Source organism: Bos grunniens, chromosome 13 (assembly GCF_055505025.1).
Source record: "Bos grunniens cultivar Pamir isolate PY7600 chromosome 13, Bosgru_T2T1.0, whole genome shotgun sequence".
NCBI lineage: Eukaryota > Metazoa > Chordata > Mammalia > Artiodactyla > Bovidae > Bos > Bos grunniens.
The window spans coordinates 66,337,152-66,360,722 of NC_141177.1; the positions used below are offsets into that span (position 1 = coordinate 66,337,152).

General features: G+C 40.2%; 1 protein-coding gene and 1 pseudogene across 6 annotated transcripts in view; one reads left to right on the top strand and one right to left on the bottom strand.

The window, feature by feature from the left end:
- Nucleotides 1-23,571, bottom strand: part of LOC147361152 (uncharacterized) — a 62,379-nt gene that overhangs the window by 32,320 nt on the left and 6,488 nt on the right. The window contains exon 2 of one of the 5 annotated variants that reach the window (XR_015139834.1): nt 8,088-8,629. The exons of the other annotated variants lie outside the window; for them this stretch is intronic. The gene's annotated coding sequence lies outside the window, so the exon portion shown is untranslated. Of the gene's footprint in view, nt 1-8,087; nt 8,630-23,571 lie in introns of those variants that run through there. 5 annotated transcript variants of the gene reach the window in all.
- Nucleotides 28-3,495, top strand: LOC147361154 (ankyrin repeat domain-containing protein 26 pseudogene; annotated as a pseudogene). The gene is made up of 2 exons (XR_015138805.1): nt 28-198; nt 2,258-3,495. The product of XR_015138805.1 is annotated as an ankyrin repeat domain-containing protein 26 pseudogene (transcript).

The window sequence follows — 23,571 nt, forward strand, 5'->3', positions numbered from 1 at the left end:
TCTACAGCAGTCAGGTAGGGACACACCATGGCCTCATCCAAGGAGAGGCCTTTAATATTTTCCATAGGAATTGATCTCAAAATTGTTGCGACTGTCTTGCAGAGCCGGGACCCTGATTGTGGTTTAGGCCAGGACCGTGTGTGCTCCACCGACGACTGCATTACCCGACCAAAAGTCCCTGTGCTCTGGAGTGAGCGTGTCGGTCACTCCATGCACGTCATCACCTTCAGTGTCTAAATCAGAGTCTGTTCTTGGCTCCACTGTCATTTTTTTCACTAGTACCCTATCAACGGCCTTTTCATATCATTTACAGGTTTTCAATTAATAAAAACTGCGACATCAGTTGTAAAAATACTTTTGTACACTTTAAAAAGTTGTTTCTTTAGAATAAACTTATAAAAGTCCCCCTCCCACCAAGGAAAAAAAGTAAAAAAAACCTCTTGCTACTAACAGTAGCTATTCTGGCATTTGGTAGTGATTTCCCTTCCTTGATAGATGATTATGTTAGTTTATCACTTCCACTAAAGGTAAGGAGAAAACTACAGGCAGTTCAGAGACCATACGTTGGAAGTCATTCTTGTACTTGTGAGCAAATGACCCTCTGCTCTGTGTAGTGTCCTGTGTCAGTACAAGGAACTTCTGAAAACAGTGATAGATGTGCCATAGTGTACATTTAGTGATCATTGTTTGTCATTGTATTTCCCCCATCTTAGTATTTTAAACAGTATGAAGAGAGAATGAAAGTTATTGCAAATAATCTCATGATTCTCTAAGAAGAGCTCTCTAAATTTTACCTTATTTACCATTAGTGTATATACCATGAATGAAATAGGAGGATTATTTTGTACTGATATGTTTGTACTAGAGAAGTAACTGTGGTTTGATGTAAGAGGACTAACAGAGTCAGAAGACCTGATGAAAAGCCTGCAGCTTACTTATATAGTTTTAACGTCTTCCTTTCCAGAATCATTATAGCTAATGAGTTAATTGATGTTTGTAGAAGTGCTTAGTATAGTTGTCAATAGATATAAGCCTTACAATTGCCTATTAAAATGTTAGAAAGGTAGCATATTCTTAAGAAAATAATTTTTGTATGAAATTTCATCTATTTAAATATATACAGAGCTAAGGCTCTTACTTGAAGTAGCTGTATAGGAGGTATCAGTATCAGATGCAGTGTTTTTAAAGGTAGCGAGTGGTGTTGTTATGGAATTATAATTGATTTACAATATTGTGTTAGTTTCAGGTATACAGCACAGTGATTCAGACATATATGTATATGTGTGTGTATATTATATAAATGGGGCTTCCCTGCTGGCTCAGACAGTAAAGAATCCACGTGCAATGCAAGAGACCTGGGTTTGATCCTTGGGTCAGGAAGATCCCCTGGAGGAGGAAATGGCAACCCACTCCAGTATTCTTGCCAGGAGAATCCCATGGACAAAGTAGCCTGGTGGGCTACAGTCCATGGGGTCGCAAAGAGTTGGACATGACGGACTAACACACATACACACATACACACACACACACACACACACACACACATATTCCTTTTCAGATTCTGCTTGTAGAATATTAAATGGAGTTCCTTATGTTGTACAGTAGATCCTTACTGGTTATTTTATATACACTTGTCTATATATAAAATGGTATATGTTAAACCCAACCTCCTAATTTATCCCTTCCCCTGCCCACTTCCCCATATGGTGAGTAAGTTTGTTTCCTATGTCCGTGGGTCTCTTTCTGTTATGTCATAAGTTCTTTTAGATCCCACGTATAAGCAACACGACTGGTCTTTGTCTGACTTACTTCACTGAGTGTGGTCATGTCTAGGTCCATCTTTGTTGCTGCAAGTAGCATTATTTCATTCTTTTTATGGCTTCGTAGTTTTCCATTATATAAATATACCACATCAGATACGATTTTTAAGTGTAGTCAGATCTATAAATCTTTTAGGCTTTCTTTGTTTGTTGTAATTCAGAGAAAAGCCTTTCCAGTTCTGAGCTTCTTGAAAAGTCCCTTGGGCTTTCTTTTTCCTTTCATGGATTCATTGTCTTCAATTAAATTTTTGAACCTTTGGGAATTTCTGCTTGTATAAGGTCTGAGGTTTGTATCGAACCTCATTTTTTCCATTTGGAGATCCACTTGGTGCAGTCTTTTCACTGTATAAACATACAGGTTAGTCTTGCATTTCAGAGGAAATGATGAAATGTCATTTTATTGAGTACTAACTAAAAGTCTCCTTTGTCTCACTTAGGTTTCTGATAGTGGGAGAAAAGCAAAAGGTCTGTTGCGTGAAAACCACATGCAGGATGAAATTGCCCTGCCAAGACTAGAAATAGACACAGTGAACAATCAGAACCAGGAAAAAGAAAAGAAATGTTTTGAGGGTATTGAAATTGTAGAAGGAGAGAATGATTATCCTCAAGAGGCAATAAAATTGAACAAGGAAACGTTGACAAAGGCCATATTCCAGCATACTGGCCAGCTTAACATTCCGATAGCTGAAAATACAATGCTAAACCCTGAGCTGGAAAATGCAAAACAAAGCAAACAAAGACTGGAAACAGAAGTGGAATCCTACCGTTCTAGACTGGCTCCTGCCATACACGATCATGATCAAGGTCAGACATTACAAAGAGACCTGGAACTTGCCTCCCAGAAAGCAAAAGATAAGAGGTTACGCTTGCAGGACCAAATGAAGTCCGATATGGCTAACCTGAAAAGTGACAATGAGATGCTTTCCCAGCAACTTTCTAAAGTGAAAAATAAATTCAATCAGCTAAAAATCAAGCTGCATCAGACGACAGATGATCTCAGAGAAAAGACTTTGATGTTAGAACGTGTCCAGAGAGACTTACATGAAGCACAGTGTCAAAAGCAGGTTATTGAACACATGTTCAATGAACAAGGCAAAGTGAATGAATACCTTGGAAAGCAGGAATCCTTAGAGGAAAGATTATCTCAACTCCAGAGTGAAAACATGTTGCTCCGACAGCAACTGGATGATGCACAAAACAGAGCCGACAGTAATGAGAAGATAGTTATTAGCATCCAAGACCAGTTTCAGCAGACTTTGAGAAAACTTGAGGCTGAACATGAGGAACAAGGTCTGATGCTGGAGGAACGAAACACGGAGTTAATCAACAAATGGAAGCACGTAGAAGAGAGAATGTGTCAGTACGAAAATGAGAAAGCAGAGAGAGAAGTAGGTATCCAGAAGGAGAAATAATTCTCAGACTTCCTGAAAGAAAATCCAAAGTGATTCTTCATTCTGGCACATCTTGTATCCAGCAAATAAAAATTAGACCCGAGAGATGCTTCACTTTGAGTAGAGACATCATGTCGCTTATGAAATGTTTCAGAGATTAAGTTCTAAATTTTTAATATAGACGGGTATTAGTAATTTACTATTCAGATAATAATTTTAATCTCTATGTAACCACATGTCAGTATCATGATGAAGCAGATAAAAGAAACGCTCAAACCTAAACTGAATATTTTGAAATTAAGCTTCAGTTACATGGATTACCCTGACAGTCAATTCCAGGTTTCCCAGATGCTATTACTTATATATCCTACTTTGGCTTCAGTAGCTTGTCATACCTTTTTGTCATATTTGTTGGTATAATTTTAGTTTTATTCATGTAAATTTGAATTAACTTGGAAAACATTTCAGGCTTGAATCATTTATTCTTATGCCTCTCAACTCTTTAAAGAGTTGTCATTAAATTGAGAATTCATTGACAAGTCATTTAAATATACTTGTCATTAAATCATAATTTGGGACTCAAGTGGTGAGCTTTAACCAAGTTCTTCTTGATTTAAACTTCCCACTGCTATTAATGCTACTTACTTAGAACATTTTTACAAACAATTTGCTCCTAATTCTCATTTTAAGGATCAATTACTGTCATTTGAATACCAGTTTGCCCAATAAAAATGGAGGGTGGCAGGATTCGTGAGCAGCAGGAATGGAGTGAGTCAGGGAGAGGGTTGTAGGGGCTGCGGTCTGGAGGCAGGTGGAGGCCAGGTTATCGAGGCTCCTTGAAGGCATGGGAGCAACCTCATTTTTTAAATTTCATTATTCTTTTATATTGGAATATAGTTGATTTACAATTTTGCGTTAGTTTCAAATGTACAGCAAGTTGATTCAGGTATAGGTATACATATATCCATTCTTTTTCAGATCCTTTCCCAAGTAGATGCCTGCAGAATATTATGGTTAGCCAAGGGTAAAGGTGGGGAGGAGGGATAAATTAGGAGTTGGGGATTAACACAGACACACGACTAGATATAAAAGAGATAAGCAGCAAGGGAATGGCCTCATTTTCCTTCTGAGGAAGCAATCTATTGGAAAGATCTGAGCACTGGATTGAATATGTGAAGATCTCTGATGTTAATCGAAGCCTCTAATAAAGAAAGAGGAAAAATGTTTCCACAGTGTGGAATTTTCCACCGCTTGTCCCACCTACACACCTGTTTCGTTCTGGACGTGAGGTGGTGAAGCTCTGCAGATTTATCGGGAGGGGCAGGGTGTGGACAGTGGGGCTGCCTCCTTCGTCTGAGGAACTTAATATCAGGAAGGCCGGTGGGGAGCCCTTCTGGGTCTGTAACCACATTCAGGGAGGAGAAAAGAAGGTGAGTTGCTGTCCATGGTGACAGTTTTCAAAGTACATGTGTTGGAGTCATCTGTTACTAACATAGCGTAATAGTAAAGTGATTTGATAAACTCAGTAACAAAGCATCTTATTAGGCAGTTGTGAGAAACCTTCATCAAGAACTGACTGACACCTTCAACAAGCGGTCTGAGTTGGCGGAATCCCTGGACGTCATGTCATATCACTGTGCCAAGTTAGAAGTTGAGGCACAGGATTTAAAGAGCAACTTACATCAACTCACAAGTCAGGTATGTGTGAAATTGAGTGTGTCGACAGTTAATACGTAGGATAAAGTGTTTTAGGACGCTCATTTTCATGGACAGCTTTCTTTTTTATTTTCATTACTAGTAATTTACTGTAATTTTATTAATCTTTAAGTGCACTTGTTTCTTAAACTCTGACTTTCATTCTGCCATTTGCATTCTACATATATATATATATGTGTGTATATATATATATATATATATAGTATATTATATACCCTTAGGAAAATGGAGAATTGTGCATCATTCTTCACACAGGTTGAGAGACTTTTTTTTCTATTGAACAATATTTTATTTCTTGATCCCTGTATTACCACGATGAGGCAAGCCAGATAAAATCAGAGGATAGTGTTTAATGGAATGTTCCAGAAAATTATCATTTCTCATCTTCACTTTTGTGAATGGCTGTGGAGTTCTGTATATATTTATTTCATGCATTTCAGAATAACTTGTGCAGAAAGTGTATTATACAAACCAGTTGAAGTTAGGCACTGCCTTCTTTTCTTTTCATTTAAGATACATTGTAAAAGCATGGAGGCACTCAGATGGAGTATAACACATACATCGAAAATAGAGAATTAAGAACATTATCTAGATAGTGCCTTTGGAGTTTTAAAAAGCTATTGAAATATAATTCATGTATCATATAATTCACCCATTCCAAGTGTGTAGATCAGTATCTCAGTCTAGAGAGGTGTCACCTGTGACCACAGTCAATTTTAGAGCATTTCCATCAGCCCCCCAAAGAAACCCTGCATCCCTTAGCTACCTCCCAAGGCCCCCCCATCTCCCGCAGCCCCAGGCAACCCCCAGTCTAATATCCGTCTCTGGAGACATGCCTCTTCTGGGTGTTTTACATAAATGGAATCATGCAGTATGCTCCTTTGGGATTAGCTTTTCTCATTTGACCTCATGTTTTTGCGGTCCATCCATGGTATAGCACGGATCAGTTCTTCCGTTTCTGTTGACTGTCAAACAATAAACAGTACGTGGCTATATTTATCCATTCATAAGTTGATGGAGATTTGGGTTGTTTCCACTTTGCAACTCTTAATAATGCTGCTGTGAACATTGGTTTATACATTTCTGGATGGACATGTTTTTATTTTCCTGTGGTTGGATTTTATCCTGAGTTAACTGGCTGATTTCACCTTTTCTTGGCCTTTGCTCAGACTGTCCTTTCTGCCTTCACAGTTTCTTTTCCTCTTGGGTAGTCCTCCATTTATTCAGACCTGGCGCCCAGTCTCTCCTCCTCCATGGAGCTTTCCTGACTGTCCAGCTCTCATCGAGCCTTTTCTCTTCAGCCCTGTTATGTAGTCTGTGAAGAACAATTTAGCCCTTAATTTTGCATTGTTGTCATTTTTTTCATGAGGGAGAATCTTATCTAGGTATACCTTGTTCTAACAGGGATTATTTATGGATATGCACAGCACTTGTCTTGCATAAATGGAAAATAGTTTAGTTTAACAACTGTTAGGACACAATTAAGTACTTCATCCCACGCCAGTTATTTTTTCTTGAAGATGTTTGTATAGTAAAACTTTTATTAAAATGTATTTTAAGCAACTCAATGTAAAATTGAAAGCGCTTAGTCTAATAGAGGAGAATTGTTCAATTAAATGCTCATCTTTCTCCCTGACTCTGGGAGAAAAGTGTAAATTTGCCTTCCTTCATTATGTAGGCAGAAGTGGGATTTACAGATTTCTAGCCTTTCACCAACTGTAAAGTTCTGGGAATAGCTTCTCTGATATCTGTACCTCGTAACCTTAATTTTCTCACCAGAGTACTGGCTAGACATTAACAGTTGTGAGAATGAATTGACTCAGAACTTTGATTTAGCAGTAGAGTTATATTTCCATGGCAGTGACTTCATCCTTCCTCTGACGGTCGTGTAATGTTCTGTACCACTCCATCCAGGAGGTGCTATTTACATATTAACCAGTGGTCATTGTCCACTGAGTAGTACAGAGAGGAAGGAAGTTGCAAATTACTGTAAGTGGAGAAAAGTACTAGAGTACTAGTTTGTTAGTGGAGTCAGTGAACATTTTTGAAGTCTGAACACGTGTGTTCTGGGCCTCATGCTCCCCCTTACTGCCCCTTGCAACGGTATGGAGAGTGAGTTCACTGTGATTGTGTAGAAGACCATTTCCGTTGGCATGCCGTCTGCCTGAAGTATCAGATTGTTTTGCAGATAAAATACAGCGACCGTAATAACGCCAATTACAAAGAGCTCTTAGTATCTGCCACGTCCTCTTCTAAATACATTATGTATGTTGCTGCTGCTAAGTCACTTCAGTCATGTCCGACTCTGTGCGACCCCATAGACAGCAGCCCACTAGGCTCCTCTGTCCCTGGGATTCTCCAGGCAAGAGTACTGGAGTGGGTTGCCATTTCCTTCTCCAATGCATGAAAGTGAAAAGTGAAAGTGAAGTCGCTCAGTCGTGCCTGACTCTTAGCAACCCCATGGACTGGAGCCTACCAGGTTCCTCCGTCCATGGGATTTTCCAGGCAAGAGTACTGGAGTGGGATGCCATTGCCTTCTCTGACATTATGTATAGTCCCCAATTTAATCTTCCCAGCATCCCACTGAGGTTGATGCTACCATTATCCCCATTTTATGGATGGAGAAACTGAGATACAGTAAGGTTAAGTAATTTGCCCCAGGACTCACAGCTCAGAACTGATGGAATTGGAACACAGGCCCACGGATTCTGGCTCCCATGTACCTACTGCCTCTCACACTAGTCCCTGAAGCATCTGGTTCTCACCAACAGTAGTGCTAGCTCTCAGAGTCACTGGAAGAGCTGTGGTCATTACAAATGTGGATGTTTAAAGTGGTGGCTGATGTGGCGCTTAGAATAAAATATATACATATATGTATGTATGTATGTTTATGGTCAGGTAAATTTCTGTCTTTCCCGATTTGGCCAGTTTATAAATTTGTGTATTTATTTGAGAAAATCTAATTTAAAGCATGAATGATTTTGTGTTTGAGTGCTAAAGGGGAGGTCAGTAATGTACAAAGGGCAGACAGTAAATATTTTCACTTTTTAGACTGTAAGGTATCTATTGTAACAACTCAACTCTACTGTGTGGCAGGAAAGCAGCTGTAAACAATATGCAGATGAAAGAGACAGAAACTGACATTGGCAGATTCACTAGGTCATTAGTAATTAAAACGGTTTTTTTTCCTTTTTTTTTTTCTTTCTTTTTAGTTGCAAGAAACAAAGGATAAATGTACAGAGGCCTTGAGATGTGCTGAAAAAACACAGGATCACATCCAAAAGTATGATTTAAAGCAGCACAGAAAACAACTTAAATATAAAGCAGATAAACAGTATAATATGAGAATTAGATCAGTAATGATAATAAAAAACATCATTGTGAAGCTGGGTAACATTTCAGCTTTGAGCTGTTTTGAGATGCATAATTTTCCCCCATTATTTCCATATTTTGCACATTATCCACAAGTGAAAAGTGAAAGTGTTAGTCAGTGAGTCGTGTCCGACTCTTTACAAGTCCATGGATATAGCCCACCAGGCTCCTCTGTCCGTGGAATTCTCCAGGCAAGAATCCTGGAGTGGGTTGCCATTTCCTTGTCCAAGGGATCTTCCTGACTCGGGGATCGAACCTGGGTCTCCTGCATTGTCGGCAGATTCTTTACCGTCTGAGCCACCAGGGAAGCCAATTGTCCACAAAACACAACTGGAAAAACAGTGCGGTTGCCAGATCATTTACTTTTCAAAATTTTAAAAACCTATGTAATGGAACCTGCAGATATTTGTTCAGAAACAGTGTGGTATTTTAAAAATCTAAGTGTGAAGGACTGCCGTGACAGTCCACTGGTTAAAACCATGCCTTCCAATGCAGAGGGTTTGATCCCTGGTTGGGGAGCTAAGATCCCATGTGCCTCCCAGCCAAAAAACCAAAACATAAAACAGAAGCAATATGGCAGTAAATCCATAAAGACTTTAAAAATGGTCCACATTCAAAAAAATCTTTAAACAAAAAACCCTATGTGTGAGAATCATTGTTTTAAAGTCTGCATTTTAGGCTTGAAATTGAAAATACCGAGTTACAAACTACAGTCAAAAAGCAAGCGGGCAGAATCAAACAGCTTCAGGAAAACCTGTTAAGCATAAGATGGGTAAGTCAACCTCTTAATTTCTGTCATACTGAGGAAGAGTTTTAACTTTTTAATAGTAATATATAAGAATATTTTGGACAATGTGAAAAGTCTCATTGATTAAAAAGTTTATGGTATTTTTACTGATACTGCTTGCTACTAATAGCATAATTACTCTTTAGAGAAGAAATGGACTGAATTCATAAAATTAATGATTTTTGTAGTAAGATTTTAATTTTAAAGATTGTGACAATCCAGTCCAAAAGCAATATTTTATATAGAACATATTTTGTGTGTTCATTCCTCTGTCAAAATGAAATCAGGGTTTTTCCACTTTCTGGCTGTTATTAATAATGCTGCCTTGAACATTGGTACACAAACATCTGTTAGAGTCTAGAAATTTGAGTAATGATTTGATTGAGAATTCTGAGTATCTCTTGTAATCCTAACCCTTCTGTGAGATTTTTGAGAATGAATCATTTTTAATATTGTAGCTTATTCTCTTCACCAGGAATGAATACTACGTCTATATAGACAGTGTTTCTGAAAGAATGCATTTTTCCTTTGTTGGATTTTTTTTTAAAGAGCTGGGGTATGTATGGGGATTTTTCAAACATTACTTTAGTAAGATGATATTTATCCTGGAATATCTTGAACCACTGATGACAATTATTTTAGAGCATCTTTAGAAAGTAAAATGTAAATATAGCCACACTTTTAAAAAATTTCACTAGCATTTAGTATTTTATGTGTCAGTTCAGTTGCTCAGTCGTGTCCGACTCTGTGACCCCATGGACTGCAGCACACCAGGCTTCTCTGTCCATCACCAACTCCCAGAGCTTGCTCAAACTCATGTACATCGAGTTGGTGATGCCATCCAACCATTTAATCTGTCGTCCCCTTCTCTTCCTGCCTTCAATCACGCCCAGCATCAGGGTCTTTGGCAATATCTCAGTTCTTCGCATTGGAGCTACAGCTTCAGCATCAGTCCTTCCAATGAATATTCAGGACTGATTTCCTTTACGATTGACTGGTTTGATCTCCTTGCAGTCCAAGGGCCTCTCAAGAGTCTTCTCCAACACCACAATTCAAAAGAATGAATGCTTTGGTGCTCAGCTTTCTTGATGGTCCAAATTTCACATGCATCCGTGACTACTGGAAAAACCATAGCTTTGACTAGACAGACCTTTGTTGGCAAAGTAATGTCTCTGCTTTTTAACGTGCTGTCTAGGTTGATCATAGCTTTTCTCCCAAGGATTGAGGGTCTTTTAGTTTCATGACTGCAGTCACCATCTGCAGTGATTTTGGGCCCAAGAAAATAAAATCTGTCACTGTTTTCATTGTTTCCCCATCTATATGCCATGAAGTGATAGGACTGGATGCCATGATCTTCGTTTTTTGAATGCTGAGTTTTAAGCCAGATTTTTCACTTTCCTCTTTGTCTTTCTTCAAGAAGCTTTTTAGTTCCTCTTTGCTTTCTGCCATAAGGGTGGTGTCATCTGCATATCTGAGGTTATTTATATTACTCCCAGATATCTTGATTCCAGCTTGTACTTCCTCCAGCCTGGTATTTTGCATGATGTACTCTGCATAGAAGTTAAATAAGCAGGTGACAATATACAGCCTTGATGCATCTTTTCCCAATTTGGAACCAGTCCATTGTTCCATGTTTGATTCGAACTGTTGCTTCTTGAGCTACATACAGGTTTCTGAGGAAGCAGGTAAGGTGGTCTGGCATTCCCATCTCTTGAAGAATTTCCACAGTTTGTTATGATCCACACAGTCAAAGGCTTTGACATAGTCAATAAATCAGAAGTAGATGTTTTTCTGTAATTCTCTTGCTTTTTCTATGATTCCACAGATGGATGTTGGCAATTTGATCTCTAGTTCCTCTGCCTTTTCTAAATCCAACTTGTGCATCTGGAAGTTCTCATTTCACGTACTGTCGAAGCCTCACTGGAAGAATTTTGAGCATTACTTTACTAGCATGTGAGATGAGTGCAATTGTGCAATTGGTTGAACATTCTTTGGCATTGCTTTTCTTTGAGATTGGAATGAAAACTGACCTTTTCCAGTCCTGTGTCCATGGCTGAATTTTCCAGATTTGCTGGCATATTGAGTGCACCACTTTCAAAGCATCATCTATAGGATTTGAAATAAGTCAAATGGAATTCCTCACCTCCACTAGCTTTATTTGTAGTGACACTTCCTAAGGCCCACTTGACTTTGCAATCCAGGATGTCTGGCTCTAGGTAAGTGATCACACTGTTACGGTTATCTGAGTCATGGAGATCTTTTTTGTATAGTCCTTCTGTGTATTCTTGCCACCTCTTCTTAATATCTTCTGCTTCCGTTAGGTCCAACAATTTCTGTCCTTTAATGTGCCCATCTTTGCGTGAAATGTTCCCTTGGTATCTCTAATTTTCTTGAATAGATCTCTAGTCTTTCCCATTCTATTGTTTCTCTTTATTTCTTTGCCTTGATCACTGAGGAAGGCTTTCTTATCTCTCCTTGCTATTCTTTGGAACTCTGCATTCAGATGATTGTATCTTTTCTTTTCTCCTTTGCCTTTAGCTTCTCTTCTTTTCTTAGCTATGTGTAAGTCCTCCTCAGACAACCATTTTGCCTTTTTGCATTTCTTTTTCTTGGGGATGGTCTTGATCACTGCCTCCTGTACAGTGTCACAAACCTCCATCCACAGTTCTTCAGGCACTATCAGATCTAATCCCTTGAATCTGTTTGTCACTTCCACTATATAATCATAAGGGATTTGATTAAGGTCATACCTGAGTGGTCTAGTGATTTTCTGTACTTGGTTCAATTTAAGTCTGAATTTGGCAATAAGGAGTTCATGATCTGAGCCAGTCAGCTCCCGGTCTTTTTTTTTTTTTTTTTTTTTGCTGATTGTACAGAGCTTCTCCATCTTTGGCTGCAAAGAATATAATCAGTCAGACTTTGGTATTGACCACTTGGTGATGTCCATATGTAGAGTCGTCTCTTGTGTTGTTGGAAGAGGGTGTTTTGGTATGACCAGTGCAGACTCTTGGAGGGCACAAACAAAGCCTTGTGTGCACCAGGAGCCAGGAGAAAGGAGCAGTGTCCCCACAAGAGACTGAGCCAGACTTGCCTGTGAGTGTCCAGGTGTCTCCTGCAGAGGGGTGGGTCGACAGCGGCCTGCTGGGGGTCAGGGGCACTGAATACAGCAGTGCATGAACAAGTCCTTTTGAAAGAGGTGGCCATTACTGTCATTACCCCTACCATAGTTTGACCTCAGGCCAAACAACAGGGAGAGAACACAGGCCCACTCATCAACAAAAACTTGGATGAAAGATTTACTGAGCATGGCCCTGCCCATCAGAATAAGACCCCACAGTCAGTCTCTCCCATCAGGAAGCTTCCATAGGCCTCTATCCTTATCCCTCAGAGGGCAGACAGAATGAAAACCACAATCACAGAAAACTAACCAAGCTGACCACATGGATCACAACCTTGTCTAACTCAATGAAACGACGAGCCATGCCATGTTGGGCCACCCAAGGTGGAAGGGTCGTTCTGGAGCACTCTGACACAACGTGGTCTGCTGGAGAAGGGAATGGCAAACCACTTGAGTATTATTGCCTTGAGAACCCCATGAACAGTATGAAAAGGCAAAAAAATAGGATACTGAAAGATGAACTCCCCAGGTTGATAGGTGCTCAATATGCTACTAGAGATCAGTGGAGAAATAACTCCAGAAAGAATGAAGAGAGGGAACCAAAACGAAAACAACGCCCAGTTTTGGATGTGACTGGTGATGGAAGTAGAGTCCAAAGCTGTAAAGAACAATACTGCATGGGAACCTGGAATGTGACGTCTATGAACCAGGGTGCATTGGAAGTGGTCAAACAGGAGATGGCAAGAGTGAACATTGACATCTTAGGAAAACTTCTCAAGCAGAGTTGGAAAAATATAAGAAACTCTACGTAGAAGAACTAAAAGTTAGAAAGTCATTGGAAAATAGGCTAGGCATGTAAGTCAAAACACAGAATCACAAAATAAATTTAGTTCATTAATTTGTCTCTAAAGCCTAATTTTTATAGAGCCAGGTTCCTGAGATGAGTAGGAAGTGAAAGCTAACTAGATAGTCACTGCTAAAGGCGCCCTAAGTCAAACTAGTAATACTATATCCTTGTAAGTTTTCCTACACTATGTAAAATCATGGTTGTGAAATTGGGGGAAATGAACATGGGGGTGACTGGCAGGATAATTCACAAAGTGCCTAAAAATAACATGGTGACCTGACTCAGGGCGGGTGTGGAAGATGCAAAGGGCAGATCGCAGCACCTCCAGTGCCTAGTCCAGGTTTCCCTACTATCTGAAAGCAGAGCATTCCTAGGAAGCCTTTCATAAACCAAAACATCATAAACCAAAGAAGCAGGGACCCGAGGACACGTTCTGCTCGTAGATGCATAAAATGAATATGCACGAGTAAAGCACAGGTGCTCCCACACAAGGTTCAGGGGTGTGCAGACTTGACGCTGAGAGGTGGGGTGTCACTCCCGGGGAAGGAGCTCGGTGGGGCCGGTCTCCCTGCTTGTGGAACACGATGCCTCTCACTGTAAAAACATGCACTGAACATCGTTTCAGCTTTTTGCCTTTTTAAATGAAACCAAAAATCCTCTTCAGATTTTTTTTTATTATTATGAAAAACAGGTGCCTATGTAGGCCCTTCACAGAAGTGAAGTAACATAAAATGAACTTTGGAAAAGCAGGGGATGCTTGAAATTGTTCCTGGAGCTGTTTTAGCCCTTTTCCGTCTCACCCAATGACTTTCTCATCCTACCCTCGGATTGTGGCTCTAGGTGATTCCTCAGAGCCAAATGCTGAATTTTTCTGAGGTCACGAGTGAAACATTTATACTAGGGTGGTGAAAGCAAATACTTGAACGTGGCTTTGAGGGATGGGGTGTTTCTTCATCCCTGAACTCTTTCCTGGAGGCAGGTGTGTCCCAGAGGGCAGCAGATATCATTGTGAGGCCACATCCCTTTCTCTCTGATGCCCTTTCTCTCCTCTCCCAACTGTGACTTGTTAGTTGAGGAGCCCCAGACACATGTGTACTTCTGTAGAACATGTTTACAACTATCATTGTTTACAGGAGGTCTGCTCTGTGCTTTCAGTGTTCAGTTTAGTGGGACATTCCATTTACTATATGGCAACTTAAAAAATGCAAATCATTTAGGGAATCATGCTGTAAAGAGCAATATTGCACAGGAACCTGGAATGTCAGGTCCATGAATCAAGGCAAATTGGAAGTGGTCAAACAGGAGATGGCAAGAGTGAACATCGACATTCTAGGAATCAGCGAACTGAAATGGACTGGAATGGGTGAATTTAACTCAGATGACCACTATATCTACTACTGTGGGCAGGAATCCCTTAGAAGAAATGGAGTAGCCATCATGGTCAACTAAAGAGTCTGAAATGCAGTTCTTGGACACAATCTCAAAAACAACAGAATGACCTCTGTTCGTTTCCAAGGCAAACCACTCAATATCACAGTAATCCAAATCTATGCCCCAACCAGTAATGCTGAAGAAGCTGAACGGTTCTATGAAGACCTACAAGACCTTTTAGAACTAACACCCAAAAAAGATGTCCTTTTCATTATAGGGGACTGGAATGCAAAAGAAGGAAGTCAAGAAACACCTGGAGTAACAGGCAAATTTGGCCTTGGAATACGGAATGAAGCAGGGCAAAGACTAATAAAAGTTTTGCCAAGAGAATGCACTGCTCATAACACCCTCTTACAACAACACAAGAGAAGACTCTACACATGGACATCACCAGATGGTCAACACCAAAATCAGATTGATTATATTCTTTGCAGCCAAAGATGAAGAAGCTCTGTACAGTCAGCAAAAACAAGACTGGGAGCTGACTGTAGCTCAGACCCTGAACTCCTTATTGCCAAATTCAGACTTAAATTGAAGAAAGTAGGGAAAACCACTAGACCATTCAGGTATGACCTAAATCAAATCCTTTATCATTATACAGTGGAAGTGAGAAATAGATTTAAGGGACTAGATCTGATGGACAGAGTGCCTGATGAACTATGGATGGAGGTTCGTGACACTGTACAGGAGACAGGAATTAAGACCATCCCCATGGAAAAGAAATGCAAAAAAGCAAAATGGCTGTCTGGGGAGGCCTTACAAATAGCTGTGAAAAGAAAGCGAAAAGCAAAGGAGAAAAGGAAAGATATAAGCATCTGAATGCAGAGTTCCAAAGAATAGCAAGAAGAGATAAGAAAGCCTTCCTCAGCGATCAATGCAAAGAAATAGAGGCAAACAACAGAATGGGAAAGACTAGAGATCTCTTCAAGAAAATTAGATACCAAGGGAACATTTCATGCAAAGATGGTCACAACAAAGGACAGACACGTATGGACCTAACAGAAGCAGAAGATATTAAGAAGAGGTGGCAAGAATACATAGAAGAACTGTACAAAAAAGATCTTCATGACCAAGATAATCATGATAGTGTGATCACTCACCTAGAGCCAGACATCCTGGAATGTGAAGTCAAGTGGGCCTTAGACAGTGTCACTACGAACAAAGCTAGTGGAGGTGATGGAATTCCAATTGAGCTATTTCAAATCCTGAAAGATGATGCTGTGAAAGTGCTGCATTCAATATGCCAGCAAATTTGGAAAACTCAGCAGTGGCCACAGGACTGAAAAGATCAGTTTTCATTCCAATCCCAAAGAAAGGCAATGCAAAGAATGCTCAAACTACCGCACAATTGCACTCATCTCACACGCTAGTAAAGTAATGCTCAAAATTCTCCAAGCCAGGCTTCAGCAATATGTGAACCGTGAACTTCCAGATGTTCAAGCTGGTTTTAGAAAAGGCAGAGGAACCAGAGGTCAAATTGCCAACATATGCTGGATCATGGAAAAAGGAAGAGTTCCAAAAAATATCTGCTTTATTGACTATGCCAAAGCCTTTGACTGTGTGGATCACAATAAACTGCGGAAAATTCTGAAAGGATTTAGAATAGGATGGGAATACCAGACCACCTGACCTGCCTCTTGAGAAACCTGTATGCAGGTCAGGAAGCAACAGTTAGAACTGGACATGGAAAAACAGACTGGTTCCAAACAGGAAAAGGAGTACGTCAAGGCTGTATATTGTTGAGATAGAGACAAAAGTGAGCTTCATTTAAAATTTTTTCATGTTTGCTTGAACTACAAATTTAGAAACATTCTACAATTGCTCAGAAAAATATTTTTTGTAAATCTCCTTGCTTCTCATGAGGAGGGTAGGAGTATAAGTCCTCCCCTTGAAACTTCAGGCTGAGGAAATGGAAGTTCATCTGTAATTTCTGACCAGATTTATAGTTGAGATTACACTCATACTTTTTGTATATAGCAATTAACAATGAGAGCTCGGATAGAAGTAGGCTAAATAGTAAAGAGAGATCTTATTTGTGTTTTAAATTTTGTCCTAAATAACTCAAAATGTGGATAATTCATTGTGCTGACTCATTTTAATAAACCAGGTTTTATCAGGAGGAAACGAACATCCTTTTAAAACTCATCTCTTCAGTTTTGGCCTGCTTGATTCAACTAAAGATTTTCAAGTTTCCTGTCCTGTGTTTAAAAAATATCTATGCTTTATAAATTAACTATATCGACTGCTACAAATAGGAGTTTGATATTGATTTATTTTTGTTCACACATTTAAGACATATAATTTAAAACATTTATTAAATGCCACAAGCATTACTGAACTATGTAACAAGGTTTTACATATTCATTTTCTCTCTGTTATAGTTAAAAATCTATATGTGTTTTCTTAATCTGAGGAAGTAGCTGGCATAGGACTCTAGACTCTTTTGTAGAATTGTAACTTTGACTACATCGATGACTCTCGTACCTTAAAAACAACCTTTCTTTTTAAAAAAACCTTCTGCACAGAACCATATTATATAAAAGAGACAAGTATAGAGTCATTTAGCTAAAGGAGTGGCCAGAGACCGTGCAGCTGTGACTTCTCTGTTCCTCAACCCTTCAGTGACCCCCATGGGACCTTCCCCTTCTCTGGGACATAGTTCAGAAACTAACACTTGTGAGAGAATCCTTCTCGCTAAACACCTTTAGAATTAAAACTTGCTTTCTTGTTTTCTTGTTTTCTTGTGTATAATTTTCTCACCTTTCTATGTCTCGCTAAATGGAAAAGTTTAAAGAAAACTGCAGATGTGTTCTTCTTATTAATATTCGATTTCAAACTACTTCATTTGAACATGATCCTCACCTAGAAATCAAAATAAAGGTCTTGGAAGTACATATTTAGGGCAGGAGCTGTTAAGGGAGAAGATGGTGATCTTGTGCATCATTACCAGGATTATGGGTCATTCCCTAATTCTCTGAAATTATGTGTACTCAATAGACTGATATTTATTATACTTTTTATCAGATTAATCTAAATAGCATTCCATATATATGTTCTCTGTTATCTAAAAGCAGAATAAGTAGGAATTCATTTTCTTTTATTTATGTGATTATTTTTCTACCTAAGTAATCTTCAAGTCAGGTCTAGTCTCAAAGTATTATCTAAATGTCATATGTAGGAAATTATATGTCATTCCTATGATAATATCTCTTGTTTAACTTAAACATAATATTTGACTTATTTCAGATGCAGCAGGAGTTGGACAGGATATAACTAGAGAACTAGAAGAAGGTATGTTGCCAAAACGTATGAGTTAAACTTAGACATTGATTTCTGAAATACATGGTAAACAGTCAGTAGCATCTCTTTCCATTGTTTGGATAACAGTTGCTATCTTAAATATTTTTTCTTACATATAGCTAATGAAAAATGTGAGAGCATGAGCAGTCATAGTGAAAAATTCCTTCTTCCTCATTTATTCACCATGTTCCATTGCTTGAAAAACAAGCCCAAAAGGTCTATGTATTTCTTTTATTTCTGGCTATTTCCTTCTTCTGCTGCCTCCATCCCTGTGGAACTATCCGCCTACACCCTGACACTATTCTCAGAATATGTGGAGTTCATCAACGTCTCAAGTGTCTGATAGTGGTTACGGTTAGGAACCCAGGCTGAAGCAGTCATGTTTGTGTAGCTGTCACTTGGTGGTGACGTTAAAACTCCTCTGTCGCTGACTTTGTCACCAGTTTATCTTTCACGCTCAGGAAAAGCTCCAAACACCCACCTCAATTTGGGTCCTGCCAAAGTAGTTGCCCTTATCTCTCTACCACCCTCCTCTGCCCCTCAACTCTGCATCTAACCAGCCAGACTGTGTAGGATCCCACAGGTGTGCTTCCTCACCTCCGGTCTTTGTACATGTTTCTCCCCTCTACCTCTTGTACTTTCTCCTGTCCTTCAGATAGCTACTTACATATCACCTCCACCAAAAAGCTGGCAGTACTGACACAAGGCTGGCTGTCCCTTTTGAGTATTCCTTGTGCCATCTTTTATATCTGTCTTAGTATTTATGACTCTGTGTGGAAATCGGCTGTTCATGTATTTTTCCAGCTTAGGGCATATCATTTTTCAGGGTGGACTGGGGCACCTTCATCTTGTAATTCCAGTGCTTGTCACAGCACCTCTGCACGTAGTTATCGAGTAAATGAATGAAGAATGAGAAAACCAGAAGCCTGATACTCAGCCACACATGCGACCATGAGCGGATTATATAACTGTAATCTTGTTTTTTGTGTTGTGTCATCTATAGATATATTTCATTCTTCGGAACACTTGGAAAGGTCTCAATTTTGTTTTGTTTTTTTCTTAACTAACACTTAGTTAACTCAAGTATTTTAGGTAAAGAATATAATTCTTTCCTTTTCTTTCCAGTCGATGCTGAATTTGCATCTAATTCCTTTAGAGTGTCTCCTTGAGGATCTACAGATGGGTCAAATGTATATGAGGACCTACTATGGAAAACATCACAAGAATATGTACAGACTTTGAAGAAAAAAGATATGATTTGAATGATGAATAGTAAAAGTTTCCCTACAGGACTGTTTACATGAAGTTTTCATTGTTTCCCATTAAACCTGATGAGAAATTCTTTATTAAAGGAAAATATTTTCATATTATGTGTGTATGATAACAATGTATATGGTATTTTAAGCGATGTTTCTCTGCATCTAATTTAGCAGACTTAAAAGCCAGCACTGTTGAGTTTTCCATATTCAAAGTGATACTGTTAGTCACTCAGCCATGTCGACTCTTTGTGATCCCATGGACGAGCCCGCCAGGCTCCTCTGTCCATGGAATTCTCCAGGCAAGAATACTGGAGCAGGGAGCCATTCCCTTCTCCAGGGGATCTTCCAGTCCCAGGGATCAAACCCAGGTCACCTGAATTGCAGGTGGATTCTTTACCATTTGAGTGGCCCTTTATGAACTCAAACCCCAGTATCAGCTGTTTAAACAGCACCCAAACAACCAGACTTGTCATTAATATTTAGTGGTGTTGATTGATAGCTTTTTTTGTATTTTCCAGTTTTTATCACTATATATAGATCTAAAGATTTAGATACTGCTGTTATGGCTACCATCAATGTTTTGATGTATTACAACTTAATAGTGGCATAAAACTTACTATATGTAACTGTAAACATGGATTCATAGGTCTTTCCTCATGGAGAAATAAATTTTGCCTGAGTTTTTGCCTTTGCAATGAATTAACTTTTTTTAAAAAATTTATTTTTAATTAGAGGATAATTACTTTACAATATTGTGATGGTTTCTGCCATACATTGACTTGAATCGGCCATAGGTATGCATATGTCCCCTCCCTCTTGAACCTCCCTCTCACCTTCCTCCCCATTCCACCCTTCTAGGTTGTCACAAAGCACCAACTTTGGGTTCCCTGCATCATACAGCAAATTCCAAAAAGACACATGTACCCCAGTGTTCACTGCAGCACTATTTACAATAGCTAGGACATGGAAGTAACCTAGATGTCCATCAACAGATGAATGGATAAAGAAGCTGTATATTATTCAGCTATAAAAAGAAATGCATTTGAGTTGGTTTTAATTGATTTACTTTTGGAAACCGTGTTTAATTGATTTACTTTTGGAAACCATGTTAAAATGAGAGAAAAGTTCCAAGCGCCAGACAGACATTTTTGCAAAACTCCCCCATCTCCCCTATCTCCTCCTAAGGTACCATTTATATTTCTTAAATGTTTTTTGTTATAAGTGCCCCTCCTTCCCCAAGTCACCTGTTTTTCAGAAGATGACTTTATCTCCTACTCCCTGTCATTTATTAAGTAGTATATCAACTCCCAGTTGTAGTCACCCCCTCAAGTCACATTTCTTTGTGAACCTCTGCACGTGGTTGTTATTGTTCTGTCGCTCAGTCACGTCCATCTCTTTGCGACCCCATGGACTGCAACATGCCAGGCTTCCCTGTCCTTCACCATTGAGTTTGCTCAAACTCAATGTCCATTTAGTCGAAGATGCCATCTAACTAGCTCATCCTCTGTCACCCCCTTCTCCTCCGGCCACAATCTTTCACAGCATCAGGGCCTTTTCTAGTAAGTCGGCTCTTCCCATCAAATGGCCAAAGTATTGGAGCTTCAGCATCAGTCCTTCCAATGAATATTCAGGGTTGATCTCCTTTAGGATTGACTGGTTTGTTCTCCTTGCTGTCCAAGGGACTCTCAAGTCTTCCCAGCACCACAGTTTGAAAACATCAATTCTTCAACACTCAGCCTTTACGGTCCAACTCTCAGATGTGTACATCATTCCTGGAAAGCTATTTAAATGTTTTTTTTTTTCTCATGGTTATCTGCTTTTGTCAATTTAATTGGCAGATTCCCAATAACTGAACCTAAAGGGTGGAGGAAGTGTTTTCCTCACCAACAGTTCCAAGAGCTGACATGTTACTAATGCTCACTTAATCCTTCATCCCCTTGTCTTTCTGTCCTCTCAGTGATCTGATTTGGCAGAGCTCCAGTTTCATATGAGACTGATGATCCTTCTCCCCCACCACCCTCTCCAAGGGTCTCAGTGCTGCACTGCCCAGTGATCCTGCTACTTTTATTAATTTGTATCTTCTGATAAGGATTTCAGATCTCTTCTCTACGAACTTCTCACCATGCTTCTCCCCTCTCACTTGTACCAGACAATCTGAGGTCCCACAACAAACTTCTTGAAAGGTTCACCTGTATCCCTAGCAGTTCTAGACTGTCTTCCCTTTCTTTCCTCAAAACTACTCCCAAGTCACTGATGACTACCACATCGCTGAATCAAAGCCACACCTTTCCTGCCCTTGTCTATCTGAATTCCTACCTCTTGGCGTTCACTCTAACTGACCTTTTGGAGACACTCCCTCCTTTTGGCTACGCTTTCAGTATTCATTCCTTTTATCCTGAAGGCACGGATAGGTCATTGTGATCAGAGACACAGTTCTTATTAAGTATCTCACAGAAAACATACAGGCGTTGCCCCCTCGCCCAGGACTGCACCTGGGGCCGTGTGTTGAGAGCAGGTCAGTTGTTCCACAACAGCAGGTGCAGAACGGAAGAAAACCTTGTCCCTCCTGCTGAGAAGGGCCTTCTCCTCTCCTGGGAAGGATGTCCTCCTTACTCTGGCCTTTGGTACGTAAGTAAAGGTGTCACCCACCCCAAAAAGGGTCCTTCTGCCCAGTGTTTCTCCGCCAATGGAATGAGTTGTGTTGAGAAGCAAAGGAACTGAGAAGTGGGAGCACCCACTGTACAGTCCACACTCTCCAACAGGCCATGGGCGGGGCTGCTCCGTAGGGCTTTCATCAGCGGGGGAGTGGGTGGAGTTGGCGGGGTTCTGGGGAGCAGAGATAGGCACAGCTGCTCCCGGTAATGGGGCTCACAAGGCTCATTGCCATCTTGCATTAAGGTGGGTGCAGCGTCTCCGCACACGGCACCCCCAGCCCAAGCAAGAACATCGGCCAAGCTGGTTCACACCAGGAACTGGGGTTTGAAGAGCCGGAAGCAAGGCCTCTGCAGGAAACACCCAGCAAGCAAGAGAAGCCAGACTACGCACAAGGGAAAGGAGGTTAGTATTTTTATTCCTAATATTGTTTGTTTGTTTGTTTAACCTGGTAACTGTTTATGGGCTTTGCTGATAACAAAATCTCTCCAGGAGCCTGACCTGGAGTCTCCAAGGTTCTGGGCCTCATCCCTTCTTGAAATATAGATTCTTAAGGAGATGGAGCACCTTGGGGGGACCTACTCTGGGCTGTAGGTCTCTCCTGCTCCTTGGGGAGATGAGACTATGAATTCTTTCAGATCGGAGCTATTAATTAGATGAACGGTTGCAGATGTCTGCGCTGAAGAGTCTCAGAAGATCTGGGCTTTTTACAAAACCACTGAGAAATCCCAGGGAAGTTTATTTCCCCACAATTTCCCTCCTTGTTCCTAGAAGAGTTTTAGGCCGCAATTCAGCCACTGTAACCAGTCCAAGGAAACTTGAAGTTGATGGGCACCAAATCCTTTTGGCTTGTCTTGGGCAACATTTAATCAGCAAGACCCTTACTGAGCAAAAGAAATTGGTCTCAGCCAAAGTCCCCCAAGTCTTAGATTCAGGAATCTAAGCCAAGTCCCCCCAAATTTTAGGGACTATTTTGGGAAGCAAGGTGGCTTCCTCCTTGTGTTTCTGTATTAACCTTTTCTACCTGATCCAGGGCATTGTAGGGAAGCAAAATTTGTCACCCCAAAATGTGTCTCTTTGGCAAGAGAATGATTTTAGGCAGAATATTTTTAAGAAACAAAAGACTCAAAGCCTTTCTTTTGACCGCCTCCTTAAATGTTGAATAGTTTAGATAAAGGGGCTGGCCCAGGAAGACAGCTACTATGAGAGATACTGAGAAAAAATGTGGGCCAGGTGTGGTCAGGGGAACTGCAAATATTTACAGAGAGTTCCAAACACTTGGTTTTCCATCTCCATGTGAATCACCTTCTTCCACATTCTAGTCCCAAACCAGTACCCACAGCATCCTCCTCTGTCTCTAGCTGAAGATGGCATTTAAGGTGAGGGTTTCAACCATTCTCGTGAGTTACTCACGTTTTCTGGTTCTCACCCATGTATACAGAAGTATACATGTTGTTAACCTTTTGTTTGCTTTTCTCCTGTTAATCTGTCTCATGTTAAGTCGCTTCTTAACCAGCCAGATGAACCTAGAAGGATAGTTTTTATCCTCCCCCACAGGACACACCTGAGTACAGGGAGCTATGCTCATTTACAACTGGCAGAGACTTTGCCTCGTCTGCAAGGAAGAGATCTCTGGCAAACTGTTACGTATACAGCAGCACCAGCCAGTGAGCTGACGCTCACTTGAAGGCCTTAGACATAACTAGCACCATCCTGTTACCAAGTCCTGTTGCTTCCTACAGGATGGGCCGATAAATCAAGAGATGAATTACTGGGGCAAGGAATAGCAACTTTGTTTGGAAAGCTGGTAGATCAAGATAATGGTGGACTCATGTCCCATAAGAACCATCTTGCCTGAGTTAGAATTCAGGCTTGGTT